The following is a 12,706-nucleotide window of genomic DNA, read 5'->3' as shown; positions in this document are numbered from 1 at the left end:
TAATTGCAGGTAATCCCTTTTCAGCATTCAACATCCCCTGTCTTGAGGCACAGGATGGCCCCTACCCGCATACCTCATTAATAATACCACGTATTGGGAAGAATGGAACATTTTAGAGATACTCTGATATGTCCACATGTTGTCATCCTGAAACCAACGAAAACTGAAATACCTGTTTGTCTTTGGAGAAAGAACATCCATTTGTTAAGATGTTCATTCAGAAAACTTCAAGTAAAGTACCTTGGCACTTCAGAGCAAACAATTAACTTGAGCAATTCTTGTTTTTCAGAATGTCTCTTAGGAGCAAATATTTCGGCCCAAACTTTCCAATGCAAGCTTAAAATTTTTCCCATTCCCTTTGCGGGGGGAGGGGGAAGATTGTAATTGATGTATAATTTTGATGGGGCCAATAATATACTTCACAGTATATAAGAGAAAATAAAGATGGTTTTCTCCCTGAAGAGTTCTGAATATGAGAAAAGACTGCTCCATAAACCACACTGCCTATCCTTCCACCCGGGAAAAACAGAGTAGCAAGCTTTGTTTTCTGAAAAGGTGTTTGTTTTATTTCCTATGGGGGATAAGGGGGAAGTGAAAAGGCAGTTGAACTGAATTTGGACTGTACTTGAGCCCTGTAGGCAATAATCGGAATTCCTGTAACAGACAGAACAAAGAAAACAGGAGCCAGAGGAGATGTACGATCTCTGCTGGAAAAAAATACCCTGAATGAACCAAGTAGCAGAACTAAGGAAGGGAAATGAGAAGAACCTGAAAAGGGCTCAAAATGATAAATTTTGGGCTGGTATATGGCAGATATAACATATATGCCAACTTGGCTGTCTGGGGAGTGCTACTAATGGTGATGCAGTGGTAGCATCTCAGCAGAGATGGTGGTGTGAGGTCCAGCTTGGCAGACTGGTCAGGAGCCTCTAGCAGACTGGGGAGTGTGAGGAGATCAGCTTGAATCCCTCTCCTCTCCTGCCCCTACTCCTTCCCCAGGGTGACTCAGTGTGAGAGTCTTGTTGAAGACAGATGGTTGACTTCAGCTGCCTTCGCAGAGGAAGGGGAGTGGGACCAGAAGCCACACATATTCCAGCACATGCAAATCTGAGAAGCTGTCTCTGGGGTCCTTGCGGCTACCAAACCCACCTGCCTCCCAGGTTAAACATTCAGAGCTAAGGAGCCCTTCTTGCCCCCAGGGACCAAGAAAAGGAATGAGATGGAGGCCAGACGCTGGTCCCTTTCCTCCCCAGCAGCATCAGGTGCACAGAGCACCTCATTCCTACCTCTGATGCCAACAGCTGTTCTTGCTTTTTCCTGCCTGGAAACCCACAGTCTAAATCCAAACAAGTGTCAAATGATGATGTTTGCCTAACAGCATCCATGTAGAGGCGTTTGCTCACTTTAGGGAGCTGCTGTCAAACACATCTCAGTGATGTCTCCTCACGATGCCGGAGCTGAATACATAGGCCCAAAATGAAATGAAGCATTACACACGCTTGGTGCAAAGAAAACTGAATTTTAAACACATGCCATTGATTTTCTTTCCCACCTCTGTGAATATTTAGCAGAGAGCTGCTAAAATCCTGCCTCAAGTTTCCGGAAGTTAATAAAATTTGAACGCTTGAATTCTCTCTGGTAGCAAGTACATAATGAAAGGTACCGAGCAGGGCTGATTTCTACTGGATCATGTCTTCAACACAGCATCCTCAGAGTGAAGCAGACAGCTTCTAATTCAAAAAGCAATTTTTAAAACCCGCACTGTCTTTCTGGAAGAATCACTGCTCTCAGAGCTGCCAAAGGCAGCCCAGCAGCCAACTGAAAACTAAGGGAGAGAGAAGTAAACAAGCTGGAGGTTTGTGTCTTGGGGTCAGGAAACAGAATTCACCACTTACAATAAAACTGATCAGAGAAAAGTTATTAAAAAAAAAAAGAAAATAAACCTGAAACCACAAACCCACACTAGGCACATGGGTAGTGTTTTCTTCTACTCTTTCCCCAATTTCTTTTCACCAAAAAAGAAAAGGGAAATGTTATAGCATGCGAGACATATAGAAGGGCAAATGAAGGAATTTTGAGTAAATAAGAGTAGAAAACAAAATTAACTCCCTTTATGTTTGCATTGCTTTTCACTCCTGCTTGTCATAAATTCCGTTATGCAGAAAACATTATCACAGAGTTGTTAAGGTTGAAGGGATCACTAGCTCTAGTCCAATCTCCCTGCTGAAGCAGGGTCACCTAAAGCACGTTGCTCAGGTTTGTGTCTAGACGGCTCTTGTATATCTCCAGTGCAGGAGACTTTACAGCCTCTCCAGGCAGCTTATTACAGCTTTCAGTCACCCTCACAGCAAAGTTCTTCTTCATGGTCAGGTGGAACTTCATGTGGTTTACTTAGTCTCTTGTCCTATTGCCTGGCACCAGAAGCACTTAGCAGGCCGTCACTAAAAGCTTAGAAAACAAAAGATAAAGTCTGTGACTGGAGTAGAAGACCTAAATACAGTTTTTTTTAGAAGCAGCAATACATCTGTTCACTGCCATCAATGCTGGTTGCAATGGTACAGCAATCAGGTTGCTGTAGTAGCTACAAGGTAAGACTGGTTAGAGGATATGCAGGCTACAAATACATAAATTAATCAGATGGATGAATATTGTGGAAAACATCAGTTTTCACCATAAATCCAAGGTTTTCTGTGTTATAAAGCCATTTACAAAGTCTCTTGTTCATTGCTCTGATTGTCTACATCAGGGAGAAGTTGGCCATGGGTGCACCATTTATCACTGACATTCACAGGTACTTAAGAGAGGAGTCCTGTTTATTCCCAGCCTGTTTCTGACTGGTTGCTGCTGGGAGCAGCTTGCCGAGGGCTGGAGTGGCTAATTCAGATTTGGGGGAAATAATGACAATCCTTGTTTGACTTGGTCTCTGGGTGTTCGAAGAGTGAGCTCCTGGAGTGCTTCTTAGCCTCTCCGGCCGTTCCTTCCTCCCAGCAGGTTATAAGTCTTTCTGGCAGCTGAATCACTGCATTGTAGCCTTTTAGGAACCCCCAAGCATGCACATAGAACCATGAAAAGAAAAAGACCACCCTGCAAGTTCACAGGTCCTCAAAAGGAAGGTACAGCAGAAGTAGACATGAACGTGGGATTTCACCTTTGTACCTCCCACCCTTAGCTTTGTGCTGGTCCACAAAGCTACCATCACTGTTCTGCAATGCAGAGCAGGGGTCACTCCTTGAAAGTATTATCGCACTCATTCTGAGCTGTGCTGGTATTTGGAGGCAGGACTGGAAAGTGCAGCGTGTCCAGGAGGTACTTCATTACCCTGCCTGGTGACTGCTGCCTGCTCATCATAAATAAATGGCCACTTTGACATTGTATTTTTTTTTAAGTCTTAGTACAGCCTGTTATGAATCATCTATTTAAACATCTCTCTGCCTCTCTGACTAAAATGCACTTTAAAGCCCCTGTACTTCGAGAACAAAATGCTGCCTGGAAAACTTAAGAGTAGCACTTGTAATGTGAAGTGTCATCTGTTGCTAGTTTCAGAACAGTGCTAGAAAATGCCTCTTCGATGCCATGGTCCTAATTAGTCTTTTAAGTGATCTGCCTTTTATCCACTCTGTCTTATACCAGTGCTGCTGTGGCTTGAGTCGTTAGAGATTTCCTTGCTGGTACCTTTAGCTGTCATCAAGACTCCAGTCTTGGCTGCATCTAAATACCAACAGCAATAAGCAAAGGAGCAGTCTCAGGTGGCTGTCAGTTGGATCAAGCTTCTGAAATGAACTCGGAATCAGGAAAAATCCTTGCAGCAGTGAGAAACACCACAGTTTGCTTTCCTTTTTGAGATTCCTCCAGACAGATGAGAAGACAAAGACTATTTCTTCAATAAAATAACAATAACTTTTCAAAAGGGGCAGCCTTCCCTACAAGATCAGAGATGTGAACAAATGTAGACTATTAGGATACAAGCATTTCTCTAATTGGGCTTATCAAGGTGTCTCTCACATCGTGAAAAACACTCAAATGACTGCTCTGTTGTTGAGAAAAATAATTACTTGTTTTTCCCTGATTGAATTGCTTTGTGAATACTTGCTAACCATAAATCTTTCAGAACATAAAAAAGTGCCCGATATGTTAAACCAGAAACTACTTATGTCATAACAAACAATCCAGCTTGGGGCTACAAACACAGAGCATCATCTGCTGCCTGTCTTTGTAAAGTTAATAAGGTGCACAGAAAGGCTCGCACAGGCCATTACTGTCCAAAAAGCCTGCTGTCAACTTTTCAGCACAAAATGAACCAGATCATTATGCAAATAAATTCTAGGATCAATTTATGGCTGTTTGCAGCTGATGAGGGACCAGTTGCCTCTTGAATGAAAATCAGTGCCAATGCCTGTCGCATTGAGCAAGACAATGACAGCGATCCTCAGACCTCTGGGGATAGCAGTGGAAATATCAGGACCCTGCAGGTTAAATATATAACACAGACTATAATGGAAGAACAAGGAAGCAACGTAAAGATCTCTGGCAACAGGGGGGGCCTGTTTTGGAAGAGCTATACTGTCCTGTCTGCCCTTGCCACTAGCAACCCTTGAAGCAAAGCAGACATGCTGAACTTCGAGGTGCCATCACTTCATTATACACTATAATATCCCCGGCAGTGTTCAAGGCCAAGTTGGATGGGGCTTGGGGCAACCTGGTCTAGTGGAAGGTGTCCCTGCAGAACGGCTGAAACTGGATGATCTTAAGGTTCCTTCCAACCCAAACCATTCTGTGATTCTATGATTCTGCTTTGGGGTTACTGCTAGATCCCCACACATGGTATTATTTCATGACCCCCTAATATAAATATAGAAAGTGGTCATTACTATGCAATTATGTGTATTATTTAAAGGAGGTGTATTAGGAACAGAAAAGATCCCCAGTGCCAGCTCGCATAAAGGATACCAAGTGCCCCATGACAAGATGCATTTCAGTACGAATTCTTGTTTTCTCCATGATGCCACAAATTCCCTTTGATGCTTGGCAAGTTAGGTCAAGGAATTAGGAAGGATCTGCCTGGAAAATATGAATTATTACTGCTGTGAAGAGAAAATGGGGTTGAGAGAGGTTAACGGGGAAAAGCAGCCTTTAAATCTTTTGGTCCTCAGGCACATGGTACAGCTCTTCTCCTGTAGTATTCCTCCACTGAGGCCACCACTGGTAGCAGCTCCCTGGGGAAGGATCTGGCCCAGCAGCCCCAGTGATTGCAGATGCCTGAGCTGCTCCTCTCACTGACTCCTTGTCCCAGCTGTCACTGTTGTACCCCTGTTTTCCTTGGGAGCAAGGGAGAGGAACACTTACTGTCACTTTTTGTCTGCATTTCTCTTATCTCCCAGCTCCTGCTTCACATATGAACAGACTGTGCCCAAGCTACATGTCCCAGTTGTTTTGAGGTGTCTGGACCAATTTATCTTGTTGGCATCACTTATTTTTAGCATATCCCCTCCACCTCATCCATGTGCTCTTTGCTGTAAGCCCACACAATTTCTGGTTTGACCCTATCTTTTGCTTTTTGAAACTGAGCCTCATTCTTTCTTGGGGCCGGACTTAATAGATATTTCCACAACCTTCCACGTGTATTTTTGATGCAATTACTTTTAAAAGGATTGCTACTACCACATCCGTTACAATACTATAACTTCACAACTTGCCAAGCCTGACCCACAAACTACAACACCATTTTCTGAATTCTGCTCCTTTTTTATTCTCAGAATTAGTCAGTTTTGTGTGTACAAGCCATTTCAGGTAAAAAACTACTTCCCACTGTAAATCAATTAATATAAAAGTTTGGCTACCATCTTCAGAAATGCCAAAATTTATTGGCATTGATAGTGTTTTACTGTAAATCTCACAAATCATTAGGAATCAAGTTCCATTGTACAATTTTCCTTCTGGTGTCTCCTCTGATTTATTTAATGGCTTTGCTGAAAGTTCCAAAACTAACAGGGAACAGATTGAACTGACCTGCTCCATTTCATGATCTTACCTGTTTAATCACTGCAAAGCTTTTTTTTTACCCCAGTCTATCTGGAAATGAGAAGAATGTGGAAGCTTAAGACTGATTTTCAATATGGTGCATATAAAATCACAGAATAGCTATTAGTGGGAGTTTCATTGGCATATTCTGTGACCCATCTCCCATGCTCCTGACACTACCAAGAGGTTTTGCAAAACCAAAAGAATGGAATAAAATCTTTCCCTTAAGCTTTGTATCTACATGAGCTTGTAACATAGATTAAAGATTAGCGGCTGAAATGTTCATCCAGAGTAAGTAAAGGTCTTGAAGTTACGAGAGTGTATTTCAGATTTTCAACTGATAAAAACAATGATTAAACCAAAGCATATAAGAAAACAAAGTCCCACTAAACACCATAGACAGTTATTTCCTTGCAGGACACTGTTTTTCACTGTAATATATTAAGAAAAGAAGGGTATGTCCCAATAAACTCAGAGACACTTATTTGCCATCACTTCCTGATCTTGGAGCATCCTCTACAGAGTCAAAGCATAGAGATATTAAATAATGAACTCTGATTTTCATTTATAATTGACAGTTGATATTTATTTCCCTTAAATGGCTTCTGTTTAGTTCAGTACCCAGTGTTTCATCAGAAGCATGCCAGAGTGGAAGCTGTGTTTTCACCAAAAGGAGTGAATTTTCAAAGAAGTGATTTTTATGTTGACTGCTTCCTGCAGTCTTCGCTGTGGACATTTCCTGTTTTAATAAAGTGTTATTTAATCCCTCACTGTGAAAGGTTTGTGCAGGCTGGAGCATCACAATTATTCTAAATGGAATCTTGAGGCATGTTTATAACAAACTCCCCTGTGTGAGTCTTTTCATTTTAAATGGCTTGCTCACGTTAAAACCCTGACATAACAAAATAGCAAAAGAAATTATTTGAAATTATTACACAAAAAATAGTTGCCCACAGCTATGCTTAACTCTCAGTTTACATCCAGCTTACCGCAAGGTAACGTCAGATAAAATAAATGGATCTAGCTCCAGGATGGCAAATGTGTGCCTGAATGTACACAGAGATTTTGTATGCTTTGTCCCAGTTTGCTCTCTCGGACCAGCAGAATGCAGGAATATTTTACCCTGTGAGAGGTAAAACAAGGAAATGGCCCAGGGACCATGTTTTGGCAGTAAGAGCATAGCTGCTGGTACACCCAAGTTCCTGGAAGAAATCAGCTGTATAAACATTGCACAAAGCTATGTTCCCGCTTCCATGCTTCAGGTCGTTGCAGCGTGGGCAGGAGCTGCCCAGTTTACTCTGCTCAAACCAGCTCTTCTGCAGGAAAAAAACAGAAGCTTGCAGTCCTGCTTTTTGTTTAAATAGTGTGTAAATACACTCTACGGATCACTTCATTAGCCACAGGGCTGTTTTCTATTAGAACTGCCTAAGGCCAAAACCAAAATGCAGTGTTAACATGGAGCAGTTTCACCAACAGCAATTTTAGCACAGGGTCCTTCAGACCAAAAACTGAGAAAAGGAAATAAAAAAAATTAAAAAATAATGATATTCAAAACCTACCACTGCCATTACCAGAAGCAAGGTTTCCTCTTCGCCACCAGAGAGCAAGGTATTCCCAAGGTGTGCCAAGATTTAGCTGGTGGCTTTCTGTAAAGACAAAGGGAAATATTACCCTTCTGCATGTAATATAATATTTACATGTTAATAGAGGAATCTTTCATATCTTGCAGCCATTTTTCTACACTCTGTGGAAGAGCTGGTGCCATTTCTCTTAGCCTGCAGCCTAAAATGGCCTGTGAGTCAGGAAATGTCATTTTTAACATGCTTTTCCTGTTCAAAGTATCTAAAGTGCCTGTATACATCTGGTGGCTGCATTGAAAGCCACCCCTGCTGATATTTTACAGACCAAGCTGTGTTTTGCACTCACTGAGTCCAAAGCATGGTGATAATAGTACTGGAGGGCTGTGTGAAGCTGTAAAAGCTAAAGCTGGGGCAGTCACATCCTGCTGTCACTCGGGAGTGACCTGTCCTTCCCACCAACCCCTGCTCTTGTGAAAAGCAAAACTGTTCAGCATTCAATCCAGTACAGCAATTGCTGTGTTTCACTATTCCCTTTGCCTTGCCCTTTCCAGCATGAACAAAACAGTGCCACATTCCAGGTAATTGCAAGCTTTTTATGTTCCCCCACTGTGGAGGCCATAGCCTGGCATGTTTGAAATGAGGAACATGTCCACACCAGCAGATCCTATTCCCTGTCTCTTGATTTATTAGCTGCTTCTGAAGCAGAGCTCAATCACAACAAAGGGTGGACCAGAGTCGCTGTGGCTGTAAATATATAGTAATTCCTACACATATATGATGCTATTGATGGCACAAGACTCTGCATGGCATCTTTGATCAGACATGTCCTTTTATGGCTAGTGTTGCTCATGGTGACATATTCATATTTAAGTGCATATAAGCCAGGGAGATTTCCTTACAAATTTTTGCATAGTCCCATGGTTCCCCCTTCAGTATCTCATAATGCTCCCATTAATCTTTATTCCCTCTTATCAGTTACAAAGTCCAGGCCGTACCTCTTTGAGCATATGCCTGTAGTTTTAGTGGCCCATCAGCTAGTGGCTAAAGAGTTTTAGTCTTGGATACCATGTCCTTTATCACTAGCCTGTCCAGTTTATGTTGTTGTGCTTGTTTATCACTTTTCCTGTTGCTTATTATTCCCTTCAAACTTAAAATGCCCTGCATCAGACAGCCTGAATGAAGAAGGTGCACTCACATCTTTCCACATGCAAAAGGGATGGGAAAAGCACCTCAGAGTGGCTAGGAGAGAAAGCAGCTCTTCACAGGGTAGAGGGATTTGCACTGCTAAACATACATGCAAAAAAGAGCTCTTCCAGTTTTCAGTCCTTGCAAGTCGCAGGATGACAAGCGCTTAAGTGCGCCTGGTCCTAGCCCTGGAAGCTATCAGAATTCATTTGTTTTTAATCAATTTTGAGTTTGCCACTGTGTTGCCCTCAAGGTTTTAGGCACAAGTTACTTGAGCCTATTTTTCTGTCATACCCTGCCCCACTGAGAAAATACTTCTTACGGCTTTCTGTTAAAAGCAAGCTATACTTGCATTTAAGCCTTCCCTCTTTTGGCAGCAGCTCTCTGATATCACAAGTATCTCTCTATAGACATCTCTATTTGGCAGCAGAGAACACTCTATTTTTCAGGTAATACCATTTTGGTTCTTTGCTGTCTCAGGTGAAATGAAGGTAAGGAATTGTTTTGGAGCTGTCTTTTCCAATCCTGCTCATTCTCTCACAATCCAGGAAAGGAAGAAAGATAACCAAAAGCTCCTATGGAGGGTAGATGTGCAGCTTGCCTTTGAGGGAACAAATAAAGCTTTCCTCAGGTAGTTTTACAGAAGAAACTATTTCACAGCCTTTCCATGAAACATTTATTTGTTTCTTCCTCACCAATTACTATGACTAATATAACGATGCCTTTCTTTCCCAAGCACAAACAAAACCCCACATCACAACAAATTAAAATGTCTGAAAACAAGTAATAACACTGCCAACAATAAACAGCATTCAGCCGCATAAATTAGGAATTTCAAGCCAATGAACACCTCACTCAATCCATCCTTTTCTCCTGTAGCTATCAGTGGGGACCTCATATGATGGTTTCTTTTGGAAGTCAGAAGTTTTTTCAGGTAAAAAGAAAAAAAAAAAGGCACTGATTGGATGAGACATGTTAACATTGTGCAGCAACGTTACACCACTGTCAGTGGTTCAGCAGACATGAGTTAAGTCACCTACATCTACTTTTAGGGGTAAAAACCAGTGAGTTGACTCATATATTCTACTCTTTTAGAAAAAAGCTCTGTGTTGACTGTTCTAAGGTTTGGCAAAGACATAGCTTGGTTCTATCAGAGTAGTATGATTTGCATCCCCATTGCTGTCAATGAACAGACATCAGAAGGGTTTAGTTTTTCCTTCCATGTCTGTTTGCTGATAAGTTTGAACACACTGCAATTAGAAAAGCCTCTGCAAGCAAGCTCTCGGGAAGCAGAAGAGGGTTACCATGACTCCAAGCTTCATTAACAAGGCCAATATATGTAGGTTTCTCAGAAATGTCATTTGTTCCCGATACTTTCGCACCTATCTTGTCCATTCCAAGTACATGTTCCATTAGCAACTGCGCCTTTATTTCCATTTCCTTAAGTTCAAATTGATACCATCTAAAAATGCAGATGACTGCAACTTCATTTTTTCTCCTGTGATGATGCATCCTGTTATTGATGTGCTTTTTCTTTACTATTTGTTTTTAATATAAGTAATTAGGAATGTCATTTCATCAAACATACTCCTTGGCTAATTAGGTTTGCCAACTGTTTCTTAGCTTCAAGGTTGGGCCATCCATTTCCCCTTAATGATGACTCCTCTGGATTGTTCTGCAGTGATGAACCTCCTCAAAGTTCTCATTCTGAACGTGCACTTTGTATATATTTTTCTAAGCCTATTTAGGACAAAATACAGAATATTCTTGACAAGTTTCAGGAATGGACTGAAAAAGGAAGGGCAAATAAAGATTCAACATTTAGTTTGCAATAATAATCTACAAGTGTGAAATGAGGTGCAATTAGGTGGCTGACAGTTCTGCAGAAAAGGTATGATGATAGTAAGAGGGAGTCAGCAATATCCTCCAGTTTGTAAGAAAGATAATGTCAGATAGGGACATGATGTATGAGCGTCAGATGTTCAGAGCAGTGAGTGGGAGCCAGTAACAATTTCCATATATGAAAAGGATTTCTGTATTGAAAAGGAATAACATGACCTCTGTGCCCTCTCTAGGCAAGGTGCTCATAATATGGACAGGACATTTAAACATAATGAAATGCAAGAAGCTTCCTGCCTGGCTTGACATGCATATCATGGAAGGGATGTCTGCACTTTGATGAATGAATATCTGGATGGATGTGTCATTATACTAGAACATACTCCATACAACTCACATTTCATCTTTGGTTCCTTTGTTTCCTAAATAGTAGAGGGAATAAGCACAATATTCTGCTTTCTTTTGATGCCGAAAGTGGAATTTGAAATACAGTAATCAGTTCCATTGCATCCTTTCAGAGAAATGTAGATTGAGAGAAGAATTGAGGAATAGATTCTGTGCAAAAAAAAATCCCATGTATCTGGATTATAATAAAAAGAGAAACAAATAAAGTCAAGCTTATGGAAGGGTTAAACTCCATAAGTAGGCAGGAGCTAGTTAATGGCTAAATCTCCAGAAAGAAAAATGAGAAAGTAGTTTAAATTGCTCAATGTATACATATATATATATACACACACACATATATATAAACAAAACCAAAGCAATAATCATCTTTCTTTTGACAATGAATATAGCAGATATGAACGATGAACTGCTGGAGGAAAAAGAACAAAAATTCCTCCAGGAAATAACTTCATCTTCAAGACTATTTAAAACAGATGCAGCAATGACAGAAAAGCAGGTAGGAAGGGTACTGAAAAGTTGTAAATAAGTTAACATTAACATGTAGTGAAGAAAATACTGACTAGATGTAAAAAGGGTGATCTGATCTAGAATAGTCCTAGATCTGGTGGCCTGATCTGGATTTTGGCATCAGCCTCCCACCCCTTCTTCCTCAGCTATCAAATCAGGTCAGTTTTCCGCTCAACCCTCTCAATGTCATTACTCCCCTTCCCAGAATGTACTCCTGCTGGTTACTTCATCTTTCCTTCTAACTGAGTTTAATCACATTTCTTCTTTTTGTTTGTATGTTTACTTTTTATACATACAAGATCTGTTGATGAGGATCATTAAAGTTGTGGCTCAGTAAGAAGCCCAAACAACTGAGATGCAATTAACTTAAAATCGCATGTATTCCATAACACCATTTCATAATTAATTGCTTTCATTACCTTTAGTCACCTTTCTACAAAACCAGTGAGATCCCACAGTGCCTAAGCTAGAACAATAGAATTAACAACTGGATTCCAGTTTTAATATCTGAAGCACGGGTAACTGCATCATACTGGAAAACGGAACTGGCCTCTGGTATCTCAATATAAGTCTCTGAGGGGCTGCAAGCAACACATTTATTTTACTGTCCAAACTGAGGGAACAATGCCAAGAAGATATTAGGCAATACTTGGGTATCAGCAAGAATTTAGAAATAAACATGTAGCTTCACCTCTTGTAATTGAAGTGCAGAAACCCAAGACTTTTGTTTCGAAAATTTCTGAATTGATATTAAGAATTTCATTCCTCATCACATGCTGGAGGAGACACAACCACCTGAGACACTGGAAGAATAACTATTTCAATCTCTGCTTCGCAGAACAGATTGCCCTGGGTTGCAGCCGAGTGCTCTGCACCTCCAATTTGATTAACCATGCCGCAAGCTAGGTACCCAAGAGCCATTCATAATTACATTACAATTCATTATAGCTTTAATTCTATACACAGAGGAAAAGCCAAGTTGGATGGATACTTTCTCAGACAGTCTCAGTAATAACCTGTTCTTTTTCATCAATAGATCTTGAAGTGCTTAAGGACTTCAGGAGCTTTCAGCTCAGTTGTCTCAAGACAAAGTTGAGGTTTTCAAAGAAGTGGAGACCCATAAACTTCCAAGGCTTTTCATTTTGTGTAAAGAAAAAAAAGGAGATTTTAAA

The sequence above is a fragment of the Pezoporus flaviventris genome, unplaced genomic scaffold (assembly GCF_033815535.1).
Source record: "Pezoporus flaviventris isolate CSIRO_AGI_PZ_B2104156 unplaced genomic scaffold, CSIRO_AGI_Pfla_v1 ptg000031l, whole genome shotgun sequence".
NCBI lineage: Eukaryota > Metazoa > Chordata > Aves > Psittaciformes > Psittacidae > Pezoporus > Pezoporus flaviventris.
The sequence above is the reverse complement of the archived record's forward strand: the minus strand, read 5'-3'. Positions refer to the sequence as shown.